At 31.6% G+C, this 27409-nt stretch overlaps 1 protein-coding gene and 1 long non-coding RNA gene across 6 annotated transcripts in view; one reads left to right on the top strand and one right to left on the bottom strand.

Annotated features, from left to right (window-relative positions):
- The window catches only part of LOC118184750 (somatostatin receptor type 2-like), a 512152-nt gene that overhangs the window by 218799 nt on the left and 265944 nt on the right, over nucleotides 1–27409 (top strand). Inside the window, exon 2 of one of the 5 annotated variants that reach the window (XM_085810825.1) lies at nucleotides 17613–17707. The exons of the other annotated variants lie outside the window; for them this stretch is intronic. The gene's annotated coding sequence lies outside the window, so the exon portion shown is untranslated. The remainder of the gene's footprint in view (nucleotides 1–17612; nucleotides 17708–27409) is intronic. 5 annotated transcript variants of the gene reach the window in all.
- The window catches only part of LOC146998499 (uncharacterized), a 48134-nt gene that overhangs the window by 2344 nt on the left and 18381 nt on the right, over nucleotides 1–27409 (bottom strand). Inside the window, exons 2-3 of the long non-coding RNA XR_015039467.1 lie at nucleotides 11286–11395; nucleotides 812–1157 (exon numbers count right to left, since the gene is read on the bottom strand). This is a non-coding gene — a long non-coding RNA (uncharacterized LOC146998499). The remainder of the gene's footprint in view (nucleotides 1–811; nucleotides 1158–11285; nucleotides 11396–27409) is intronic.

Below are 27409 nucleotides of genomic sequence, written 5' to 3' on the forward strand. Positions count from 1 at the left end.
AGAGATGCATGTTCTTATGACAGCGCAGGTCACCTTCAAACTACTCCCTCTGAAATTATTCGGTAGCATAGGACAGAATCTTAAGCAGGTATGCTCTTACGCCTAGGAGCATAACAGTAGCAGGCGAGGCATAGTGATCCAACCTTGCTTAGGAGTCTGGTTCCCTTACTTGGTGCAAATGGATTCATGCAACTTAGTGATCCGTTTTCATTTCAAGTAAATTATATACAGTTCCCACCTGTTTCTGTTTCATGAAGTTGGATATCTTGTGCTTATGTGAGTATCTAATATCATTTCTAATTTCTATTATATATTTGTTTCTGTTCCATTGGCATATGAGTTTTATAGAATTTTCAAAACTTTTTTATTTATTTATGTATAGCTTCAAAAAGGTAGGGTGAATTTTCAAGACTAGATATTTTTCTAAAATTATATTTCTTATATGGTTTAAATGTTCTGCACTACCTTAAAATTTATTTTTCTGGTATCTACTCTATTTAACTGTAATCAACTCAATTTTTTTCTAAAAATACAAATTTTAAATTTCTATTCTTAGCTTCAAAATTATTTCAAGTTTAATTACAGTGCATCGTAAATAATAATTTTATTACAATCCCATTATAAATGTTGATTAACCATATTATTTAAAAGTGTCAACTTCATATAGCTAAATGGAAAAACAGTGTGTTGAACTTTACTGAAAATGTTTAATTGCTTTTTCCCAAATAAAATTTCCTTGATCATGACAGATAAGATAACCTTAAACCGGCTGACCAACCGGGATAGTGGTTAGTGACGCTGACAAACTTACCAACAGACCCGGGCTGGAATCTCGGAGAAGACATGGATGTTTGTAAATGTATAGTGCCTGTGCGTCATGGGGGCACTCTGCACTCTGAATATGCGACCAGCGGAAAGTCCGCTGGAGAGGTTGAATGTAGGGAAAGAGGGGTGGCAGGTCTTCACACCCATTCCTTCGCGGTGCATTGCATCAAAATTGGGCGTGGAACTGAGCACAGTCGTACCTGTATGGTGCTCAAGGCTCTTGTCAACGACAGCCGCAGTCTTCCACCCCTTACCACGATGAATTTATTGGGCTTGTTCTGATATTATTGTCAGACAAGTGAGATAAGTCATGAGACACATACCATGAAAACCTGATGGAAACAGAAATTAAAAAAAAAAAAAAAAAAAAAAAAAAAAAATTGAGCATACTGCAGGACTGAAATAAGTAAAATTTTCACATTATCTTTATTTCATCAAATTTCTGTTCTTGAAATTTAGATGTGCACTGTATCACTTCAGAAAATTTGTTTATTTAAACTATTGACTTATGTATTACAAATAAGTTTTAAAAAATGCACAGTATCATTATTGAAATATTCTTTTTTTTTTTTTTTTTTTTTTTTTTTTAGTCAGGAAAATGAATGAAAGTCAAATAAATGAAGCCCGTGGCTTATAAAATAAATAGGTACAATCTGTATCATTTACTTTTATCATTCCAAATATATCTTGAATGTTGATTTGCAAAGCTACAAAAATGCAATTTGCATTTTACATTTTGCTTACTGTTATTAATAAAAAAAATTTTTGGAATTATCAATTTTTTATTATTCTTTAAATAATTCTTAAGTAACCTTGCTTTTGATATAAAACTATTAAATGAAAACTGTGTTGATTTCATAAAAATGCAAAACATTTTGTGAAAAATATAGTTTTATATAATTTCAAAGATAATGAGAACGATGTCTTCTCTTATGTATTTTGGTGGTGCATTCGTGTGTTTTCAGTGCAAGACATGCAACGGTATTTTATAACGTAATCTGGGAAAGAAATTCGTATATCCTGCAATGACTAAAACCTTCCTTACCACCGTAGTTCAGTACTATAACTACAACCGTAGTCCTTTACTATAACTACAGTCAGAATTAAAATGGTACAATATTAAGCTTAAATTTCTCAGAAACTGAAGAAGGGAAAAGTGAAACCATGGAACTATTTGAAAAAAATTAAGATAGCAACTGATAGAATTTAAAGTGCCGAGGTTAAATATTTCATAAGAAAATTTAATAATTGCGAAACTAGGTAAATTATACTTTCAGGGATAATAATTTATGTTTTAATGAAAAAAAAAAAAAAAAAAAAACATGCATCTAAATTCAAACTATTTCAAAGAATTAGTATACCGTACGTCTGGAACAACAGTTTGTAAAATTAATAACGTTTACATTGTATTATTTATGACTTTGAATTCCAATAAAATCATAATCTCTTGAAATATTTCAGGATAATATTAATAAAAGAATGTTTTGCAGAGTGCTTTTCACAAAATAGACATTGTAAGACGTTTAAAAGACTACTACTGATGGCTTACGGTACTGAATGCGTATCATTTGTGCAAGAAGGCCATTTGGTATTCTCAGAATTTCTGGCTTGAGTACTGAGATAAAGAACATTTATTTTTTGACATTTATTAAGCTATTATTATGTCTAGAAGGATCTCATAATTCCGTTTGCAATCTCTATCAACATTTCCGCACAATAAATATTTTATCATCGTACAACTCTTTACATATTATGAATTTTAATCATAATACAAATTTAAATAATGCTAACCAAATGCATACATATAATATTTTATATGAATGTTACAAAAGTAACCTTTGAATTTAAATCTTTAAAATTATTATAAAGTATTTAAACTTCTTGCCATGTTTGGATATTAGAAGCATATTTTAACTTTTTGCATCTCTCATATAAACTTTGCGTTAATCCATAGTGGCATTAACCATCCATATAAGCACACAAACTACAAATTCTAAAAACTGTTGCCATTCTTTCGTTTTAAAGTTTTAAAATTATTTTTCAGATTTTCTCAGTACTTATCAGTGTAACAGCGCAAGTGCTTTGTGACTTTACTTTGCCTAGTCAAACTACATTATTCCTTACCAGTATAGAAAGTGAATTGTTTAAAATCAGCTGATTCACATTAATATAGGTATCAGTTTGCATATATTAATTGATTAAGACAAAGAACGAAACGGCTATTTCTGAGGGAGATGCATTCAGGAAGAATTTCAAAGGTACAACTGTTGCATCAAGTTAACTTGCTAAGCAATTTTATTTGTTGAGTATACGATAATTATGCAATATGGTATTTATAAATATAGCTTATTGCAACATTTACTCAACGTACTGGCTGCATGTGCGTTTTTTGTGTTTTTCTGGTATGCAACGTGAATAACAACAAGCTTGTCTTACAAAGGTCCACCAAGAGAGTTTTCACAATTACATACTTATAGGTTTTGCGTGCTATGCAATTATCAGTTAAATAATATTTACACTCCTACGTAATTATCAGATTGCAATGAGAATAAATAATGAAGAACTTTTGCCACACCGTAATGTTCTATATCTCAACTATAGAGCTATAGTTTGCTTACATCAATAATAAATGCATTAAATTTATTTATTTGTTTACTTAAGTAGTATTTTTATACTATCTAGAAACGTTAGATTGAATAAAAAATATTCAGCAAGCTTTTCCAGCTTTTTCTTTTATATTAAAAATTTTCTGGAACACAATTTATTAAACATGAAAGCCCAGTTTAACTTCTGGACTTTTATTCGCACATTTAAGGTAAGCTGATAACATTTTAATAAAATGCGTTCACTGAAAGCAGATGCTGTTAGAATAATTTTATTTGTATTAAGGAATTCGATTAGCGAATTCTATCGCAAGAAATACAAATAAAGCTTACATTACGGGAATTACTTTTATTTATATTTTTAAAATCAGTTTTCATATTTTTTTTTTCTTTTTTATCTTCTGCTTCCAGTTTTCAGTCAAATATAATAACAAACGGAATTCGAAGAAGAAATGGAAGCAAACACATATTGGAATATTTTTCATTGCTGTTCTATTATGGTTTTTACATGAACGTTTCAATGAATAACCATTTCATTATTTCAGTTGGCAAAAATATTGAAAGACTACGCTCAGTAACAGGTACAGTCCACAGTTTAATCAGTCTGTTGCTTATTAATAAAGGAAAGGTTTAAAAGCAATAAAAATAATAACTTTTTAATAATTTAAATCTGTATTTTACTTTTTCCACTAATATGCAATATATATATATAATTGACATAAATAAAAATTGTTTCAATAAAAAATCTAGCCAATTGATAAATTTATGAAAGTTGTAGTTCTGTTGCAATAAAAATATTTCTGATGTCGTGTTATGTAATATATTAAGGAACCACTTTTGCTTTGCAATTTTACAGTGTTTAATATTAAAAAAATATTCTAAAGTTTTTCTGATATTTTTAACAATTAACGCTTTTTTGCGGTCCGAAGTTTTCGACTTCAAGTAAATACTTATCTATATATTTTCTGAAATTATTTCATAGCATTTGGATACATTAGACAGTAACCTTAACTCATTAGTCTGCATTTTGTTATTTTTTCTCTGCGTTTGCTGTGAATTAATGCTTAAGAGTTATAAATGTTTTAAAAGTAAGTAACATATGGAAATTTGAAATAACAATGAAATAATAATTATGAAAGTAACATATGGAAATTTGAAATAATAATGAAATAATAATTATGAAAGTAACATATGGAAATTTGAAATAATAATGAAATAATAAATATGAAAGTAACATATGGAAATTTGAAATAATAATGAAATAATAATTATGAAAGTAACATATGGAAATTTGAAAAACTCCAGCTGCAAATATTCAGAGTTAAAGAATAGATGTCATGATACGTTTCTGCTCTTCTCGATCCACAGCTAGCAGGCACTAAAGTGATGTGTGTTTTTCTTATACGAATACGGCAGGCAGAGATACGAAAAATAATCTTACCCGAAACCACTTACCTAATGAACATCACTAACAAGAAAACTCAGCAACAAAGAATGTTTGGGCCCTCAACACATTAAGTTAGGCTTTATTAAGAACTTCATTAAAGCAATGAATGCACATGCACTTGGATTGGTAGCAGGCGAAAACATCGTCAAACAAAACAGTGTAAGAAAACAAAAAGGAAAACACATGTTAGTTCTAAAGCATCGTGGTATAAAACATCGTCGTTGAAATTAAAGCATTTCAAAAACATCACAACTTTAAAATATTCTCGTTGAGGGCTTTGTTCTTTTTTTTAACGTCTCCCGCTTCAAAATAATTTAATGATGCTACAAGGTTTTAAATATTGTAAATGTATATTCGGATAATGATTTGTAAGCGCAACAAAGAATGAGGAACATATTTACCTCTATATTTAATATTTTTGAATTAATTAATAATTCTGCATATTAAACCTCAAATTAAAATCATCAACATTGTCAAGCAACTCAGGTACCGCGGTGTCATAATAGATGATCGTCTAAATTGACAACCACTTCTTAAACATAATGAAGAAAATCTCCATAAATTGGCTAACAGCATGTATAAAAACTACAGGAATTTCGTTGGTGTGCATTTGCAGGTGCTGAAAATCTGGTATCAGACGCAGTAGAAAGAAATGCATTACATAGAGCCGCAATATGGAAAACAAACATTACATCTCATATGGAGAAGCAACTGTAATTTGCGCAATTCCCCTTCCTCTTGTGCAACTGCTGGAACTACCATGCTTCTCCTAACAGAACTCTGAACGTGCTTACGGGTGTTCTTCCTTGTTAGCCCAGAGAGAATGCAATATTGTGCGGATCCTCAGATTGAAGGTGAATTGTACGGTTTGGAATAATGAATTTTTCATACATATTGTTATTAAAGTATTCCCCTGCCGCCTTGTCACTCGGCTGAATTTCATAGTCAAACGGAATGGGCAACATCTGCTACATCCACATTAAGGGCCATCTACACCGATGGTTCGAAAAGCTAAGGTAAGAACAGGATGTGGATTTTGCATCCAGAATGACACAAACATAGCAAGCACATGACCCGAAAACTTGACCACAATAACTCTGTCTTTCAGTCAGATATGCCTTGTGAGCAATACTAAGCTTCTACATCCCTGATGGTTCCGGGCTCAAAATTTATACGGACTCTTCATCAAATATGAAGCAACTAAAGGAAATCGATGGAGAAATACAATCGTGAAACAGAAAAACCTCTGCTTTCTTTGCCCAAGTCCTTGAGACCGAACCTGCAAGGGCTACCAACCCATACTGGAATCTTTGGCACTGACGTAGCTGATTAGATTGTCAAAATTAGCAAGAACATATATTATTGTTACTACGTTCATTGTACACCTTCCAGCATCTCATTCAAAATATATAACTCAATTCCTCTACAATAAGCGGTAACTAGATTGGAACAATGAAGCTACAAGCAGAAGAGTGTTCAATTTCATTTCGAAATTCGGTGAAATTTTCAAACAGGGCTTTCCAGAGGTTACACAATCCTTCACTGGGTATGGACAATTTATGAATTACTTCAGTTGGTTTTATTTAATGGAAAGGGATCTTTATATGTGAAAAGATTAGCGACCTCCGACTACTATGTTTTTAATTGTCCATTTATCTCGAACTGCCGTCTCTAGAAGTGCACAGCTACGAGTTGTCATTCATGCGCAGCTAAAACTTACAAAACAAGCGTGCAGTACTCTGCATTAAGGCCTTTACTTCTCACGCTGTCATTATAACTAAGAGACAAAACTGATTAGTTAATACCCCAAAGCATACATATTGTACTATTTTGTAAGTAATAGAGCACCATGTAATAACTTCAGGTGTTTCAAGCAATTAAATGTATATCCATAATACATTCTTATTAACGTAATTTTGAAAATGTTTCTTGCTTGATGTGTAATGTTTAAATATTTGTACTGATTTGATCTATACATTTGCACTTTTATCAACACCTTTACCCTATTATATTTGTATGCCCAACTTATACTATATCAGTGTAAAAGCAGTTTTCCCTCTTTCTTCTGGTCTTGCTGACTTTACGTAGTCACGTTCCGGAAATTTAAACTAGGCTCTATTTTCTGAATGTAATTTCATCGACGGGGTTCAACTGGTTGATGAGCAGTAAACCAGTTGTTCTACCAAAGGCGTAAAGAAAAGAAAATAAGATATTCTCAGAGTTTTGCCATTCGGCAAAACGTAAGATTTTTAATTGAGTTTTCTTCTTTTAATCAGCCCGTGTAGCTGCTTATTAAACCGAGAGATTTAAAAGAAAATAATGTATTTCTTAACAATTTAGGTCTTCATTTTAACAATTTTAAGTGATACAAATTAAAACACATGCAACGTTACTGCTAATTAACAAATAACGTTTCTAACGCCATATATTTATCGTAACACCTGGTGGTATAGAATTGTTCGTGTTTTTAAATCAACGAAGTACTTCATGTCGTGATTTCTTGGTTTTATGATGCCCGCCAAAAGTCTTAAGTCCTATATTCTAAGCATTTATTCCAAATTTAAGGTTTAAATTTATTTTACTATTTTTAAGTCATTGATTAGCATTAAAAGAGATTTTATGTTAAACTAGCATTTACACTATTACATTATTAATAGCCGTTGTTTAATCTAAAATCTACCTCAAATAATTATGCTTAGACGAAATGTTAAAGTCACAAGTGAAACTAATTTAAGTTACTAAATTAAGTTATGTTATTAAACCACAGAAACTTAATTATGTAAATCCTTGGTCAGAGGCAGTAAATATACTCAGCAGTAATGAAAAATGAAGTGAATATATTTCCTTAAAACATGGACTATGTATTCTTACTTCATAATATCGGCTACAATTTTAATACTATATGTGGATTATAACATGCCATTACTGTTTAACCTTATCTCCACATGGTTTCTTTTTCACCAATCTTCCGATATCAAAATGCATACAGTATCTCATGAAAAGGCAAAACCTTTGCGATTTAACAGAATTTTAGATCCATTAAGTTAAAATTATAGAAATTGGTTTCCTATAAACTGCATACTTACTCATTGTTCTTTTTACACTAAATCTGTCCCACCGGGAAAAATATTGTGTTGATGAATTAATATTTTCTTTTTCGGCGGGAAAATCGTGTTTCAGATTAACACAATACTTATTATTCTATCGAATAAAAATTTTAAAAAAAGTTATTTAAATTGTGTCTAATGTAATGTTGGATTATGTTTAGATTTCATAAGCATGATTTAATCTTTATGGCATGGATTCAGGTAGATTTTTTATTATCGCTAATCGAACTGAATTGTTTATTGCTGATCTCAACTGCTGCTTGAAAGAAATATTTTATTTAAGAATTTTGTAGAGGTTGGGATTATTTTGCAGATTAATGTTTCGTGACGATGATCTCAAATTTCATATTCAAATCTCAGTGTGTTTGTGATAATGAATTTTGACACCAATAAACTTAAATGCAGTATACGTTCAAACAGCGATATGCACTTCAATTACATTACTTGCTCTCTGTCATTTTGTAATGCTGCAGCTAACTTCAAATTTCGAAATTCATAGTTGCCTCTTTCATGTAGGTATAAAATTTCTTTACGAAGCTATTAAATTAGATTTTCTCATATTTCACTTATAAATTAAACTTATAAAACTTATAAACTTATTCCGCTACTGAGAAGCTTTTCTGTTCTTTTTCTGAGGTGGAATATTTAATTTAGCGTTCTGGTATTATATCTAAAATCTAAGATTACTATTTTAAGCGTATTATGATCAAACACCTCTTTAAATGATTGATAGTGTTTGACTTCGGGTTCAGGAAAATTTTCTATTTGATTATTGTAATTATTTTAGACATTATATTGCATTCTACCAGGGTGTCTTAAATGCTCTCTCAAGCTATCTTTTATTTTAAATAGTATATTACTACATCAAAAACTATAACTTTTGTAAATTAACCAGTTTAGCAAGTTTTGTAACAAATATTTCTTCTATCTAGACCAAACTTAAAACATATTATTGAAGAACTTAGTTACATATGCAAGCTTTTTTGAAGTCGTCATGATAACGAGATTTTTAAATAGCATAAAGGCTAAGAAAACGTTATTGAAAACTTCAAAGGGTCGACTTTCCAAACATTACCTTGTGATATGTTTGTTTGCGCTTTAATGTAATATTACATAATTTACATTTCCTCCTATGTGCCTCATTTCGCCATGAAGTTCGCTCATTTCAAAATTTATGTGCATTTGAACGGTGCATAGTTTTTATTATAAAGTTGGAATTACTAATAGTTGCATGTGAGAATTTTAGCCATCTCTTCAGAAATGCTGTGCCGTGGGAAGTTTGGTTGTCTATTGGCCACTACAGGGATGATCTTGATTTGAATATTATAGAATAAGAATGGCTTTGTATTTGTGAGTTGTACGTTAGAATTTCTGTTGCGGCCTAGGCGAAGCTTGTAGCTTCTGATAAGATTAAACTATTTGAATTTATATCAGTTTGCAAAAAGATCGTGCTTAATCCAGAAACAGTGCACTAGGAGGAAGGGTACCCAGAGCTGGCTATCTCGAATATCCGCTTTACACAGTTAAACACTCCGAACCTTAGAGGCGATCCAAGGCTGCATAACCCCCCGTTCAACCCAGGAGGATAATTTTTATTTCAAAAAGTTTGGGTTCATATCCACTACTGTGGACGGCTACGTATCCACCCAAATATCAAAAACGCTTGTTGGACATCGACAGTCTCACAGTGTTGACCAAGAGTAGTCAAACCGCCAAGGACAACCTTCAAAATCAAACCATGCAGCGTCCCCACAACCCAGGCGTAGCCAAGAGAGTACCATATGGTCCCTGTCGAACCAGAACATACTACCGAATAAAGGATGGTTCTCGTCACTGTAAAGACTGTTAATTTTTCCCCAGAAGTTGAGTCCGTCTAGATTTAACCTATCCAGAACGCCAAGATTATTTTCAGTCACCCCCTGGAGAAGAAGTGTATTATATTTTAATTTAACCCTCTCAAATGATAAGGTAGAATAAATTTACCTTAACTCTATATCTTCGTATTTAGAACGTCTTGTGGTGAGATACCACGCGTAGGTTACATGTGGTACCTTTAATTGATAGTAAATGAGCAAACCAACTTTATTTAAACCCATGACAGTTGTTAGAACCTATCTTGTTACGATGCAGTATAGTGGTATAACTGAATATCTTTCACTAGTTAGAAGAAATTTTAGTTGCAATCTGAGTGTCATCCCATTAATTTTACGATATGAATCTGAGATATGAGTCAAAAAAAATATCTGATCGCGACTTTGTCAGTTATGAAAATGAATACCGTAAGTAGATTTAACTCCAGAAGGAACGCAAAAATTAGGGAAATCCTTAAAGACTAAAAGCCATGCTTCCTAAGTTGGAAACATATGTGTGAAAATATTTTGAACTTGGTTACGCTGCCCTGTAAAATATTAGATGCGGAATTTCTTACTACGGTTTGTTATTAAACAATGAATATTAAATCAAGTAAGCAATAATGTGAATGTGCGTATGAATGAACATAGTGTGAATGCACATATAAACTGCAGACCGCGCATATCAATAACAACTGATCACAAGGTTGAGTAACATTCACATTCATCGTTTGCAGTAAATCTTCGATAGCATGTTCACTAAATAAAGAACTGTTGGAAAATTGTTTTCTCAGTTTGCCTACAGTTCTCTCAATGAAATTTGGTAGCGCTATTTTTTATTGTTACTACTAATTGCCTTAGTAGGCATCGATCACACAATGAATGGCCGGTAATCGGAAGAGCAGATTACGTTCTCAAAGAGGCTTAAGAAATGTTTTCATGAACATTCGCTTCAAATTATCTAGTGCTTCAAAAGAAACGGTCGTAAACCCTTGCAACTTCACGGACAACTACATGTATAATTTTATATTTGGCGGACCACTAATATGAATTAAAAAACCCCTTAAATCAAACCTTAAAAACAACATATTAATACGCAAGAACACTATTCAAATTTCTATTTAATTCTAGTTTTATTTGCTAATATAATTTTCGAAACATTTGGTGTTCAGCAGTGTGCCTTAATGGAAATTCAGACTGCGCGCCTGATTATGAGTAACAATTAAAATACTATTAACATCTCACTGATACACATATTTCGTTCACATTGAAAAATTATATGAAAAGTGCAAAAGTCATACCTTCTTGTACATGAAGTTTCACATTTCCATATCACTGAAAAGGAACTTCACGAAAAGCAAAAACAAACCGGCAAACGCAAAGCAATATCAATAAACTGAAAGTGTTATGCTGCGAATTTTTAATTATTCTACACATAATAATCATCGCTTACTTCTCAATGTAGCCATCGATCAACAGGTAGACAAAGCAAAAACGAAAACTTCCAGTGATGCAATTATAAACAAGAATGCAGATGGTTCTCATAAACGTCCATCAAGTTGCCTATTGATACAGAGAAAACTGTGTTATGAACCAATACAATAGCAATTTTTGTAATTCAATTTGTAACTAAAATTTTTGTAATTCAAAAGGAAAGAGAATTCTATTTCGTGCTATTATTGATAACTGCAGCATATCCATGGATGCCAACTCCCACTTTCAGATGTCATTAGATACAACTACAAAAGTAGCTAAGCGGTCGCTAAATTCAGAAGTAATTTCGCTAAATGTAGTAGCTAAAATTAAAAAAGTATAATCCATATTCTATAATAGGTTTTATTACTCGTCAATTTTTAAACTGAATCATAAAAGTATAAACAATGCCCCCAATTTTTCTGCGGACCATCAAAAGGTTTTCACGGAAGGTCAAAGGACCACCGGTTGGTGATAGCTGTTCTAAAGGACTCTTCGGTACTTATGTATTATTGTAATCATCTTAATAGAAATCGCCAAATTTTCAGTCTTCGCCAACTCTGGCGAATATGTGCATAACAGCTCTTTAGCTAACCATATCTATTGCAAGTTGCAATCCGAAAATTCGCCGAATCACCTTTTCTTCTGAAAAATACCGCCAAAATGCGCCAGGGTGGTTGCGCTAATACGTAAATACCGACTCGTTTTTAGTCTCAATTAAGAAATAAATAAATAAAAATATTTAAATGACTAATCAGATCCTCAAAGAATGATCGCATTTTAGTACTTCTTTTAAAAACTCGCTTAATCTTTCTTTTGTTTGAAGGCGTCGAAAGGAAGATTGAAATACAAAACAAATCTTCAATAAAAAATGATCGTCTTTTGACATTAATTTGCAATTGAAATTAAATTTTATATTTGAGTTTACAAGGATGTATTGAACGAAATTCTAAGAAAAGTTTAAAAGAGTAATACTCGTCCCGTTTAAATTATTGACCATAAATCCACTTTAGATGAAGAACAGTAAAATGTTGTAGCCAGCAAAAACGTGATGACATTTCGGAATGAGAAATATTTCCAACCGTAAACTTTAAAGTAGAACGCTTTATGGTCTCTTCCATACTGAACATATATTATGAAATTTAATGCAGACATAAATCGATATATTTTTTCTAAAATCTTATACTGTCTCGTAACATAAAAATACTAAGCTCAATGCCTCAAACATTTTTCGTAGAAACTAATGGATTGCTTCAAGATATTCTTAGTTAATGCAATTAAAATTATTGTAAAGAGCATGTCGTTGATAAAATAAATAGAAGTTCCAACACACATTTCTTTTACTTAAAGTATTCAGGTTCTGAAAGATACATAGCACAGAATATGAAAACATAAAAATCTTGGCTACAGCTAACGGCCTTAATATTGATATTAAATGTTCGTAATTAATTTTTGTTTGCATACTGTTCGTGTCTCATTAATTCTTATATGGCGCTTTTAGTTTTTTAAGAACTTTTCACGCATGCCGATAAACTTCGCCTTCATTAATCATTTAAAATATTCTGTCAAATATATTTTTGATGAACAAATACACTTAAAATGAATAAATGGGAGAACGACGGAAAGCTGAATTAGGGCTTGGTTGGAAGCCATAAAGAAAATTAATCATAAGAAAGAAGGTATTATTATAAATAAAGGCTCTTTTATATTCAAATTTGTATTCTAATTATAAGAAAATAAGTAAATCAAACATTTTCATTTTTTACGAATTATAAACAAGAGATTAGAAGTAAATTACGTCTGGATGAGCAAAATGTAGAATATATTTAAATTATTTTTTCAGGTGACTTTACTACAAACTACTAAATAAATATATTTGAATAAACTTTAAAGCAAAATTTATACTCCTTTTTAATTTAATCTCTTTAAAAACTAATCATGTTGTAATGTATGAACGTAATGGAAATTGCTTCTAATCCTACACCAGTACTGAATATAAATCCAATACATACGATAATAACAAATAAAATTCTTAAAACTTTCCATATCGATAAAAGTTAATTTTTTTTTACGATTCCTTCCAGTTCTAATCTTTATTTCCCATCATCCAACTGGCAACTGATTCCATGATTCTAGGTTTTCCTTAGCATGACCAGACGCTAGTTGCTGCTCCTTTAGTTCAGTAGGCAGAGAACAAAAACTCGAGACTTACCCTTTATTACTCCAAGTAATAATTAATAGATGACTCCTTTCTGGGAGTTACAATAAAGCCTGCACTCATGTTTAAACTCAGGAAACTAAGAAATAAAACTTAACTAATCTTAACTAAAAAGACATAGCCGAAACTATCAAGATACTAACAGAGTTGGCCCCTTAAGGCTAACTGACGGTGGAGCTATCAAGGGCCTAAAGTCAACACCTCCTTATAGAAGGAAGCCGGGACACTGGATTGTGACGTCACGCGTAGTCGTCTATGTCGAAACCCCGAGACAGCAACGAAACAAAACAGGCTGCGCGCTAGTGCCGTACTTAACGTTGATTTCACTATTTGATATAGATACTTGGGTGGGATTTTATTCAGAGATTCAATTATATATAATGAATAATTTAATTACTTCAAAATTTAACACAATAAAATTTGACATAAATTTAAGAATTTTTTGTTTCTTATTTCTTGACTTTAATGAATTATACTTCCTTGTAGGTTTCACAGCAGCATTTAAAAAGTTAAAAATCAGCCATACTAACTCAAAAAAGGAATTTCTGACTTTTCTCTCATAATTTAATATTGCTTTATATTTTTCTAATATTTATGAAAAAAAACCCAAATTATCTGCATACAAACTATTACTTATCATTTCATTTTTCTTCCAATCAGTAATTTGTCTTTAAAAGAAAATGGTATAAAAATGCACTAAATTTTGTCTATAATATGCTATGTGTCTTGCAAGTTTCAAATAAATTAGTATATCAGAGGTTTGCTTAGCAAATAATTCAATGTGCAATTTAAAATTATTGCTTAAATATGTAGAACCAATAATATTAGTTGTATATGTACTTAACTGTATTGTGTTAGTTATATAGCTGAACTTGAAAATAAAGATTCACAAGTGAAAAATAAAAAAAATTTATTTACAATTTTATGCAAGCAGTCAGCATAACAACACAACACCTAAGTTATAACATACAAATAAGTTAAAACCAGCTGATCTCTTTTTATCAATAAATTATTCAAACTTTCTTGTAAAAATTGAAGCAGAAATCTCATTAAGCATATTGCCATACTAAGAAATCTCATCAATTCTTATTTATTAACAGGTGTGAAAATTTCAAAACTGCTTCTATATTAATTGGGTCTCATCAGAAACAATAAGATGAGACTATGTGACCTTAATATTTAAATTTTGATACTGCAAGTTCAAGTTTCTATTCGTTAAATTTCAACCCATTTTGTCTGGCAATTACAAACACCGTTATTAACTTTTTACAACAGCCAATTAATAGTTTCAAAATGTATTACGATACTGCCATAATATGGATAAATATCGGGCAAATACTTGAGAAGACCGTCCATTACCATTTAAAACACTTCAGGTGCACAAATGATATTAAATTTTATACGATGGCTATTATTATTTATGAAGCATATAAAGATACATTCAACAGCAAATGGATGTCAGCATCACCAGTATATGTAAAAACATTTATTGATGTTGTGTAAAGGAAGTGATTATCAGTTAATGTTTCAAATATAGAAAATAATAAAAATGTTTTACCTATGCACCAGTATCCAATTTGAAAGTATCTGGTCACTACATGCAACACAATTTTGTTGTAATTTTTCCAAGCTAAAATCGTGATCTTCTAAGTTACTCGCTATCAGGCTTGTTTAATTTAAGCAAAGAATATATCAAAATGATTTGTCCAGAAAGCCACCAGTCTTAATTATGGGACACCGGTAATTTCAAAATGCACATGAAAATCACAGGTTTGTGAAATGAGTGCTCCTAATCAGAGACAACCTTTATTCAGCCAATTCCCAGAATAATAGTAGGAGTTATTACAAACCTGTTATTTTGTCGCCATGCTGAAACACATAACTGTTATCTTGATAAAGTAATTTATCATATGGTAACATGAAAATTATACTCAAATGATATAAGTAATGGCCACTTAAAGACACAACATAGACCCTTTTTTACACAACAACAAATTAAAGACAAGGAAATGAATTTTTCAATATTTTTAAGTGTAAAACAGTCAGTACATGCCCATATAAAAAATATAAATTATAATGACCCATTCTCAGTATAAAAGCAGCAGTTACCATAAACTTGTCATCTTGTAAGCATGCTGAAACACAACTTTTATCATGACAAAGCATTTTACAGTATGTTAACACCAAATGATAACCACTTACTAAACATTAAGTGGTAGCCATTTAAATACAACCCAGATACCATTTTATGCAGCAAACACTCAACAGCACGAAAATGAATTTTTCAATATTATCATCTTTCAAGTGCTCTGAATATAAAACAGTCAGTGCATGTCCATATGAACAAAATTATAATGACCCATTCCCAGTATAATAGCAGCAGCTATTATAAACATACAATTTTCTAATCATGCTGGAAACATATAACTGTTACCTCGATAAAACATTTTACCATATGTTAACACAAAAATTATATCAAAATGATAAGAGTAGTGGCCACTTAAAACATAACCCACACACATTTTTATGCGATGACAAATTAAAGGCAAGGAAATTCCTTCTTCAATATTTCAAGTCATAGAGTGGATATATATATAAATATATTTATATACGTTTGGTGTGGCCTATTGCAACCAAAATACGAGGTGCACATATACATGTTATAGCAGTCCTATATACAAAATTTCAACGTTCTGAGGCTACTCGTTTTTGAGTTATGTGAGATATGTACGTACGCACGAACGTACGTACATACGTTCGTACAGAAGCCACGAAAAATTCTCTTCAGAATTAATTTTAGTTTCAGTTTTTTTAAGCAGTTTTATAATTTTTTTGAAGGAAAAGAGTATTTTATTCTGTCCTTACGTACAGATATGGTGCAAAAACATCGTTAAATTGCATTCGATAGCGGTCAAAATGGATATTTTCGGTGAAATATGCTGCCTGAAACTTTTCGCGATTACAATACTTCCTTTTTACTTCGTACAAGGAAGTAAAAAGGACATGCCTTCTTCAATATTTCAAGTCATCTAAATATAAAACAGTCAGTATATGTTCATATCAACAAAATTATAATGACCCATTGCCAGTATAACAGTGGCAGTTATTATATACATATCATTCGGTAAGCATGCTGAAACATAACTTTTATCAGGAGAAAGCATTTTACCATATGTCAACACCAAACTTATACCCAAATGATAAAAGTAGTGGCTGCGCTAAAACACAAACCGAGACCCTTTTTTACGCAATGACAATTTAAAGGCAAGGAAATGCCTTCTTCAATATTTCAAGTCATCTAAATATAAAACAGTCAGTATATGTTCATATCAACAAAATTATAATGACCCATTACCAGTATAACAGTGGCAGTTATTATATACATATCATTCGGTAAGCATGCTGAAACATAACTTTTATCAGGAGAAAGCATTTTACCATATGTCAACACCAAACTTATACCCAAATGATAAAAGTAGTGGCTGCGCTAAAACACAAACCGAGACACCTTTTTACGCAATGACAATTTAAAGGCAAGGAAATGCCTTCTTCAATATTTCAAGTCATCTGAATGTTAAACAGTCAGTATCTGTCCATATCAACAAAATATCCATATCAATTTAGTTTATTTACTTGCTCTGAAAGGAAGTTCAGTTCAGTTTCTTTTTCAGGTAACACTCTTTTCAATTCTGAAAGCATATCATCCACAATTTGTATAGAATTCTTAATATATTCTTCATTTTGTAAGTTATGAGACAGACTTTCAACTTCCTTTAGTACTTCTAGAAACATATTTACATTACTAATTTTTAGAGGGAAAACAAATTTACCAATAGATTTTATAGCGATGTTTTTAATATAAACACATACTGTTAAATCTTCATTTATTACTACCGATTTCTGAATTTCTGGAGCTGGGTCTTTTAAAATATCAAGTAACATAGTTGAATTTTCAGTATGTACAGTTGTCCAAAATGTTTCTAAAATCTGATGTTCTAGGCAATTATTGAATTCAATTAAACTTTCAAATGATCGTTCATTATCATACCGTTCTTTCATTTTCAAACTTTTTTCTATCGCTTTCTCCAGGTATTTCTCTTCTAAACGAGCTTTCTTCTTTTCTGGTGACATTCTCGATACAGAATTTGATGACATGAAGGATGGGCCATCAGGGAACTGAAAAGGTATGCATTCTTTTTTCAAACGTGGCCTAGAAATTGGGGCTTTAATTAACTTCGCTGATTTCTCATCATACATTTCGATTTCTCGTATTATTTCATCTGATCGAAAATGTAATTCACATACCTATAAAAGAAAATATTCAAAAATCAACTTGTTGTGAGTACAAAAGTTAGATGCATGTTAATATTTAGTAACAGAAGTCAATAAGCCCTATGATTTAAATAAATAATTTGATACATAAATACGAATTAAAAAACCAGTAATATCATTTCAATTACGTGTATAATTTAAGTAATTTGTAAAATCTGGAATGCTCATCATAATGATTACAGCTTTATTTACATTTAAAGAAAATTATATATTTGAGATAATTGTTTACAACAAACACTGGTTACCAAATACAAATAATTACCTTGAATACATCATACCAAACTTTCATATATCATTACAAAAATTTTAAAATGAAACCTATTATGATTACTTAGTAGTTCCTTGTCATATAAATTATGATAAATTTGGAATAACTACAGAATCTGCCTGCACAGTATACTAGAAAGCATTTACAAATTATTGGCATTTATGTAACTACTAAATTTAGAATTATTCCTGTTATATGGAACTTTATTTCATTCATAAAACTTTGAAGGAAAATATTTTTTTGAAATGATTAAAACAGGCAAGATTAAAATCTTTCAAACATAAAACTTCTTACCCACAGATCAAAATCTAATATCGTAAGCATAAACATCACATACCTATCAATAAAAGTAATAAAAAAATGTAAAGATACAAAACATAAAAAATGCAGTAAAATTGAACTTACTCTGGTATGTTTAGTAGGTTGAAAGCCATCTTTTCTTCGTAGACTCCTTATCCATTTCATCCGGAGTTCAGTCTCATTTGGAAACTTGAATACAGCCACTTTTGGTCCGTTTTTATAATTACCACAACATGTGGCTACAGCACATTTATGAGGCATGAAATTATAAAAGCACGAGACAATATATAAAAAAAGCACGAGACAATATAAAAACTCTGTCGCTAACGCAAATAACCGCTCCACGTTCGTCGCTCTTGGCTCAACTACGGGGCTTTGATTTTGTTTGAAGGAGCGAGGTGAGTCAGAGACGACTACCTGTGACGTCAGAGCTTCCCCTCGCTTCAGTGTCCTGGCTTCCTTCTATAAGGAGGTGTTGCTAAAGTACGGCCGATCGTAAAAATAGCTTTAGACAGAGTATAGTCAAAAGGATAAAGCGCGCTGCATAGAATTCTCTGGCTCTCTGACGAAGTCAGTAGAATTTCACAGTTAAATACTTTGTAGAGACATTATGTATTTTTTGGAAGCAGGCAAGATGAAAAATTAGTAGCGCCTTCGCCGGGAATCGAAGCACCGGCCTCTGGAATACCGGCCGAGAGTGCAGACCACCATACCACGAAGGCATGCTAGGAAGGTGGATCAAATAACTCATAACTTCTCCGCATTTGCATTCAATGGCGATTCTGAAAATACGTTCTGGCCGGAGCTTGTAAGATGAAATTAAGGAAAGACAGAAAAGTAACTCAAAATTAATTATAAGGAAAATTAAGATAAATCTTACAAACTATAAAACCAAAAATGCGGTTTTGTTCTTGTAAACATTAAAGCCAAATATTTTCTTATGTAAAGCATAAACGGACTTGTAACTTATTTTTTTTTAAGTGGTCAACTTAATTGTGATAAATACAAATAAATAAGCACCGCATAAAAACCATAATCATTTTTCAAGCTTGCCATAATAATCGGCATTTAGGCAGTAAACCTGGAAGAAGCGCATTTTAATACTTAAAATGGTACCCTTAAATACGTATCAAGGACATTTGACAACGACCTCTAACACTGCATATAAGAGTAGCTAATTATATCACTTTCTCCATGGTATTTCTTTATATGCAGAATTTTGCAATGAGGTAGATAGTGCGGAAAGGCTCTTTCAAAAATGTCCCATGTGTTTTCTGCTGGATTCAGGTTCGTAAGCCTGGATAACTACTTCACGTTGTTATCATAATCTTTACTTTCTTTACAATTCTGACTTTCGATTCGATTAAATCATCCCTATGCAAAAAAAAAAAAAAAAAAAAAAAAAAAAAACATTATCTTCCACAAAAACACCTGGTCTACATACCGAAAATTCTCACCTAGAGGTCTAATATTGCATCGAAGGTTTGTAGTTAATGAACCTCACGAAAACACGTGAAAAAAACATGCATTCATTAATCAAGAGCCAGCCCATATCATTTATTTATAGCCACTCCTTATATTACTACTTTTAAAAGAAAGAATACCAAGCTTTAAGTTTGATGTTTTGTACGTTAATTCAGAACGGTGCTTCTATAAAAAGAGTTTCGTGGGACACAAATAATTGATTTTCATATAAAGTAGTCTTTCTTATTTATTTTTCTATAAAACTTTCATTGATCCATCCAAATCCAGCAGTTAAAAAAAAAAAAAAAAAAAAAAAAAAAGGTTTTAGACAGAATTTTCTCCCTGAGGTGTTTGGAGGCTACCAGTAATAGCAATCCAACTTTTCCGACTTGTTGCTCTTTAATGCTCTTGGTGTAGATTTCTCCTTGTGCAATTTCGTTAAATTCTTTTCTCCAGAATGGAGCTACATTTCGCTCATAAAACAAGTCACATAGCTTTGATGGCATATAGCACAGATAATTCGACTATAGCTCGTCATATAGCTTAGATAATTCGACTCTTATATTCGAGATAATTCGTATATAATAACTTATTATTCGTATATAATAACTTATTATATTCGAGATAATTCGTATAATTCGACTTTCAACCTTCTAGCTGTTATCCCCGTAAAAATATCTTCTAATTTCGGTTTGAAATGTTCTTTAAAACATTATTAAATGTGACCTTTATTAGCCGATCTTTAGATCCATGAATTGAATGATGCAGTATTTGAAAGCTGTAATTGAGGGTTTATAACAATTTTGAGTGAGTATTAGAAGTACAGTTCTTACTTATTTCTCTTCTTCCAAAACATTAGGATTCAGATTATATGGTTTATTGATACTTACTTTCTTAAATTAATAAAATTTTAAATTAATAAAATTAATAAAATTTTATCTTAATTTTTTTAGCTTAATTTCAATAGTATTCTATGGCATGTTGATACCCATTCGCAAGGTTTTGAATTGTTACCCATATACATTTAACATTGTAGCTTACGAATCTATGACACTCATTCAAAAAATCGATTTCGTACCATACTTTAGGTTTATTTTTTATTCACATTTTGAAAGGTGAATTTCAAATATATTAAATTATAAAGCAGGGAGATTTTGTGAAGTCGGAAGCAGGCTAATAACAAAATTTAAAAAGCGTATTGAAAACTTTCGTATGATTAGTAATTAAAATTTGAATACCAGTACTTGGAGAACTTAGATTTTTTTCGTGTAAAGGCAGTAAACTAAGTCTTCGTTTACATAATTTTATTACGAGTAGATAGTTGTATTGTATAAATGTGTCATTTTACAATATTTCTCAATCAGTTATCATCTCTGACGTTTGACAAAATGCCTCCCAAAACTCCAAAATACACTTATGTTATTTGGAGCTACTTCACAGATTTCCAATAACATCTGTCTTCACTAAGATTAAGTGCTATACAGAACTTGATTTGCGCAACATGCGGTAAAATAGCTATAATTAGCTGATCGTACCGACAAGTGTATTCAATAACGCAAACACCTTGCATTATGATACCTTATGCTTAACAGAAAGTAAATGCGAAGTGCACAGATAGGTAAGAGCTTAAATTTACTAAATATGGATGAGTATGTCTTTCTGCGAATGAGTACGAGTATGTGAATGAGTTCAGGGAGCGGCAACTGTAATCAGATTACTGTTACTAGGCATAGGTGTCTGCCCATTTCCTGCCTTAGATAATTACTGTTCTCTGTCAGATAGCATATATCGCAGTGTAACTAGGAGATGTCAGGGCGGTAGTAAACTTTGTTTGATGGATTAAAACCGTTTGAGTAATGCTATGGAATACAAAATACATACCAGTTAATATAACAATTAGTTGATGAATACATGAGACAGTAGTAGTATGACGTAGTGAGATCTTTACAATTTATATTTCTACGAATTGCTTAAATTTCAGACATATTGTACCCACACTTTATTTAGTATATAAGGCAAATATCAAGTATAATGCAATAACTTGAATAAGACATTGTTTTAATTATGACAAGCTTGTAGTTCAGATGAAATATTAACGCTGGCTTGTTCTGATTTCCAATGGCTTCAAAAAATACAATTAAAATCTTGTGTTTACTATATTCTCTATGACAGTTATTTAGTTAGTCTGACAGTTATTTTTATTAAAATATCTGGAAGAATTCCATTTATCTACAATTTACCGTTTCATGCGGCTCTGTCAGAGCAGAATTTCCAATAAGGTATTATACGTTTACCTTTTACCATTTTTTTCTTAAGTTTAAATACAGAATATTTAATTTCTTTAGACTAAGATATCAGTGATGATGACTGTTTTTGGAAAAGAAAAATAAAATGAATATTTCTTCTTCATTTTCTGGAAAATAAAAGGAAAATCCTGGCTTCTGTATCAAAGAAAGATGAAATATGCATTTTTTCGTGACGATGGAATGAACTCTAATATTGCTTATCAGCTATTCGACGCTCATTAAAGCAGTACTCTGTGATCTCTGTTTATAATCATTTTTACATATTATTTATGAATCACACCTACATAACTTTAATGTTACACTGTGATTTCTAATCCTTTTCGATGTTAATATTCTTATTAGAGCACTCGCGATCATGCAACGCAAGGATTTATAATTTGAATAATTATAAATAATTCAATATTAATTAATAATTCAATAATTATTATGAATAATTATATTGCAATTACTTATTAAAATAAAAATGTCGTTAATAAAACAGGCAAATCGACAATCTTGTATTCGGCGTAGATTTTGAAAAAGCCCAATCGATTTCGAGATCAAAACGAGTCCTCCTTCATCAGGAGCAAAATATTCTTCGTGTTTCTCTTGCGTCTTAAAAATGTCGTTACTTATTAATGTTACTATAAAAAACAGCAGTCGAGCGGTTAAAGCCATGAATTTTTTATAGTTCTTCTTGAATTTTGCTTCAGTTGGCAGAAGTTTCGTTTATTTAAGTTTGGCAAAGCACTCAAGGGCTTCATGCCTAAGAGGAGAGATGTCTTCGCGGAGGAGTTTCAAAGGGAAACTGGCTCGTATACACGTTACGCACTGGAAAAAACCACGAAACCGGGAATTATCCCAGACTGATTGCCGGAATTTGAAGCCCGGACCAACATACCGACCGCTCGGCTGCTGGTGGGCCTAGGTTAAATGGTTAAATGGGAATAGTTGAATGCACATGAAGTTTTTAATTTTCCTTACCCGTAACACAAACATAGGACAGTTTCGCTTTGAAAGTAACGCAGCTTTAATAGTATAGAACAGATCCCAAAACCTAAACGGATAACTTAAATTTTACAAAACAGCGCTTCGTTTCCATAGCGACACATCTTCTTGCTAGATAGACAGTCTCGTCCGCTGGAGATAAAAAGGATTTATTCCCTACTGTGTTGCCACTGCTCGCTTTAAAATCGTTTAGTTTTAACAAAATTTCGTTAAAGTTTTACAAAATATGAAATAGGTAATAAAAAAATTATAAATTATAAATTTGAGCTTTCAGGTGTCCATAATCGGGTGGAGGACTATGCTATTCACAATTTGATGTCTCTAGGTACCGCTGTTTTTTTGCAGTGCGAGAAGCATACATATATCCATGCAGATTTTTTATTATTTATTTTTTTAAATATAATACAGGGCGATAATATTTGGTGGCAAAAAATTGAAAAGTGATTCAGTGCTTTTAATGACTCAACTAAAATGCTGTTTCGAGACTAATATCCCTTATGGGCTGACGTCCCTTTGGGCTAATGAAGGCAATAGGAATTTTATTAATAATAAGATGGAGATGTAATTGGTCGTTTCGATGTAGCAGCCTGAAATTTTATATTGCATACAAGACGTTTTTCTCGTTACCATAAAATATCTCTACGTTCTTCCAACAGACCGTTTAGGGCAATGTATCATTTATTAAGACCATGTCTCCAGCACTCATATTGTTTTCAGCGACGTGGCGTTTACAGCGGTTTTGTGAGAGTCTTAAACATAGGTAAATTTCCATTTTAAAAGATACATTTTACTGACAAGTGTGATTTTCTGGCATAGTTTCAACCTATTAACGTTAACATCTTAGGTCACAGCTTCGAATATCTTGTTAACTGGTCCGTGATTCAAAAGGTGCTTATGAGTTAAACTTTCTAAATTCTCAATATTCAAAGAAACGATTGTCAGAAGTTATGAATTTAAAATTCTTACAATCTTAGTCATAGTGATTAAAAATTGTTCGAAAGTCAATTTTGTAATAACATGACACGATTTTCCAAAGGTTTTCAGAGTTGGATGTTCAAGAGGGTTATTTTATGACTCGAGAGAAAACGATAAAGAATATTGTTTATTTTAGCTTAGGACTGAGTTTTTGAAACTGCCACCCAAAAGAAGTAAGTTTTCGTTGTCAAGAAAGGAATGCAATAATTTTATTTTACTGTTAGCATTATTTGTATGGAACTGTCGTGTGTCAAAATACTATCAGAGCGCTGTCAAGCGATCTTCTGAATGTAAACAAAAAACACCCTATCTGGTGACCGAAGCTTCGGAGCAGTGCTTCACTTCTAATGCCGATTTGGCCACTCCTTCCTTTCTTACCTCCATAGCACAGACACTCTGCATTTACAAACACCCATGCCTTCTCCGGGATTCAAAAGGAAACAAAATTGAAAGAAGTATATAAGATGAATATTAAGTATACCTATAATCTGTTTACTCTAAGAAAAAGGAATATAGTCTCAAGAAAATGAAAAATGTTTCATAAAATTTCTTGTCAGAAAAATAAAATGTTTCTTATGATTAAACATAAATGATCTCTATATTATCCAATATCAATATGTTACCTATTTTTACCATGAATCCGTATGTTATATAGTATCTGTGTTGTATCCAATTAATACTGATGGAATTTTGAAATTTTTATACTGTAATGCGATATGGAGCATTTTGGAGCTTGGAAATCTGAAAACTGAAATGAACTAAGAAACAGATGAGGAATTTAAACATGTTTGAACTGACAAAAAAGACGAAAATGAAATATATATTGAACAGAAAGAAACCCACCGTATGTGCGGATTTCAAAGAAATAAAATATTAGGTCTTTGATAAAGGGAGGAGAAAGCGATATAAAAGCCTGTTCACTCTTCGGATATATGTGTCAGATAAAATGATAGAGTTTTATTTCCATTATACTTTTTTCCGATGTCTTTTCTTAACATGTCTTGTATTTTCAGCTTTTCCTGGGCTAGATAGAATGTTCCAAGTAAGATTTTGATACGAAGCTGAGGATACATTGTTCTGAGGATACGTTGAGCACAAATGCACAAATGCAACACTTGAAATTGCTTAAGAGATAAAATTTCGAACATACATGAGACTATGACTAAACAGATATTACGACCATAGAACATTAATGGCATGTTTCTGCTGCAAATATTACTGTCATTTCTTTCATAAATAATATAAATATGTTATATATATATATATATACATATACATATCCATTTCGTTTTGTTAATCCTCTCATTATATTTAAAATATTTTATCAAGATTTCAAAAGGTTAATTAAATGTAGAGGTACTTGAAGCAGTTTAGAAATATTTCGAGATTTCAAGACTAAATCTGACGCCACGTTTTGAGAGCTGAAAATGCGTAGTTTTATTAAATTAAACTTAATTAAATTAGCATTAAAATATTCTGAATTTACCATGAAAACTGTTCGTAATCTTTCTTCAAACGGTATATCCATTTTAAGTACTGTAGATCATTTAAAGATATATACTTAGCACGTATGAATGAAAGTATGTGTTAAATGAAGTGCAATGAAAGTAGTTCAACAGTAATATACACTGCATAGAATTTAATGAAGTGCATTTGAATGCTGTAGATTTGCGCGCCTCCAACCTGCACGCAACCAAGAGGTGACTGTTGAAACTGGAAAATAGACAGAGTCTTGCTAAGGGTTTAAGTCCCTCTTTATTCAACTACAATTACAATTGCGTGCTCTTGACGCTCACAAACTACGCCGACCCGGCGGTAAAATAAAAATAAGAACCTGAAAAGAAATAATAACAAGACTCTAACTACAAGGCTCTCTAAAAGTAACTAACCTCACCGCGTTTTACAATACCGCTGCTAATTCAGCAAACTTTGAATATCACGTTGAACGATTAACAATTCTCCGAGGCAAGCACACAGGCCGAAACGCGGGGTTCTTCAATTTCCTCCGCGCTCGTGAAGTAACAACAGCACATCTCGAACTCGTTTCCTTTCTATTTAACTCAGAATACTTCCGCTGATAATTTGAATCCTTGCGCGTTCTACTAAAATTTACATACTCCGGCATTGGCAGATCCAGGGGAAAGTAAGGCTTGACAGGAAAAATAGTTTAAACTTAAAATAAATGTTAGTTAAAATAAATATAAACCCTACATTTGCCGCTGCCAGAATTTGGAAAACTTGGAAGCGGGTCCTACAAACGACCTGTTGTAAGGTTTCTAGAATTCTGAACTAACTGGTAAGAGCCTCCTTTACACAAAAAAAAATCTTATGTAACAAAATGTATACTAAATTTCTGTCAATACTTATATAAATCTCTCTTCTTACAGCAACTTTTCCTGGACTTCATCAATCAATCTTGTTCTTTTCCTTCCAGCATCTGGAAGGAATAAATATCAGTATCTTTCTAAATACATTATAATTTACACTTTCTTGACACTGAATGAATTTTTGTTTTTAAACGATTCGTTTTCCTTAGTTACTGCTTAATTCACATTCATTCAATTTTTCAAGCATTAATTTAACTTTACCCTGGCTCTCCACCATGTGTGGTGTCAAACGGGAATATTCGTGTTTTAGTCTTACAACACTTCCCCTAACCACCATGATTTGTTAGAATTCAACGACCAAATATACACACCTTACTCGACATTCTACAACTCGATGAGCTACTTTAACATTCTTAAAAATTCAAGTGTAGTTGGAGAACCCTACAAAACACATTCATTCTAACTTCCCCCTCATTCATCTTTAGACATGCAGGCTTTCGCTCTAAAGCATGATTTTATCTACAGTTTAATACTTAAATTTTGAATTCATTGCTTTAAGCATTTACTTTTAGCATCTAAAATTTTATGCTTCTAGACTAAATTCTACTTTTACATAACTTTCAAGTATTTACGTATATTTACAAAATTTTAATACGTATGATTTTTAAAATTTACCATAAAATGAATAAGAGGAAATAAATTTTTACTTTACTCATTCTTCGCCAAGCTGGCGGCACTGAAACTAAAATTCTTATTAATACAAGAATACGAAGTTATTTTTATCTTCGGCCAAATTTTGGCTTTAACATAACAGAATTAGTCTTTCGACCAACAGAAAATGCTTGTTCTTAGATTTGTACTTAAAGAAAATAATACTTTTGCCTTAGCTAAATAAAGTAAAACAAAACTAAGCCTCAACCGGGACAT

Source organism: Stegodyphus dumicola, chromosome 2 (genome assembly GCF_044657685.1).
Source record: "Stegodyphus dumicola isolate Sdum_Otavi_A_Nest chromosome 2, ASM4465768v1".
Lineage (NCBI taxonomy): Eukaryota > Metazoa > Arthropoda > Arachnida > Araneae > Eresidae > Stegodyphus > Stegodyphus dumicola.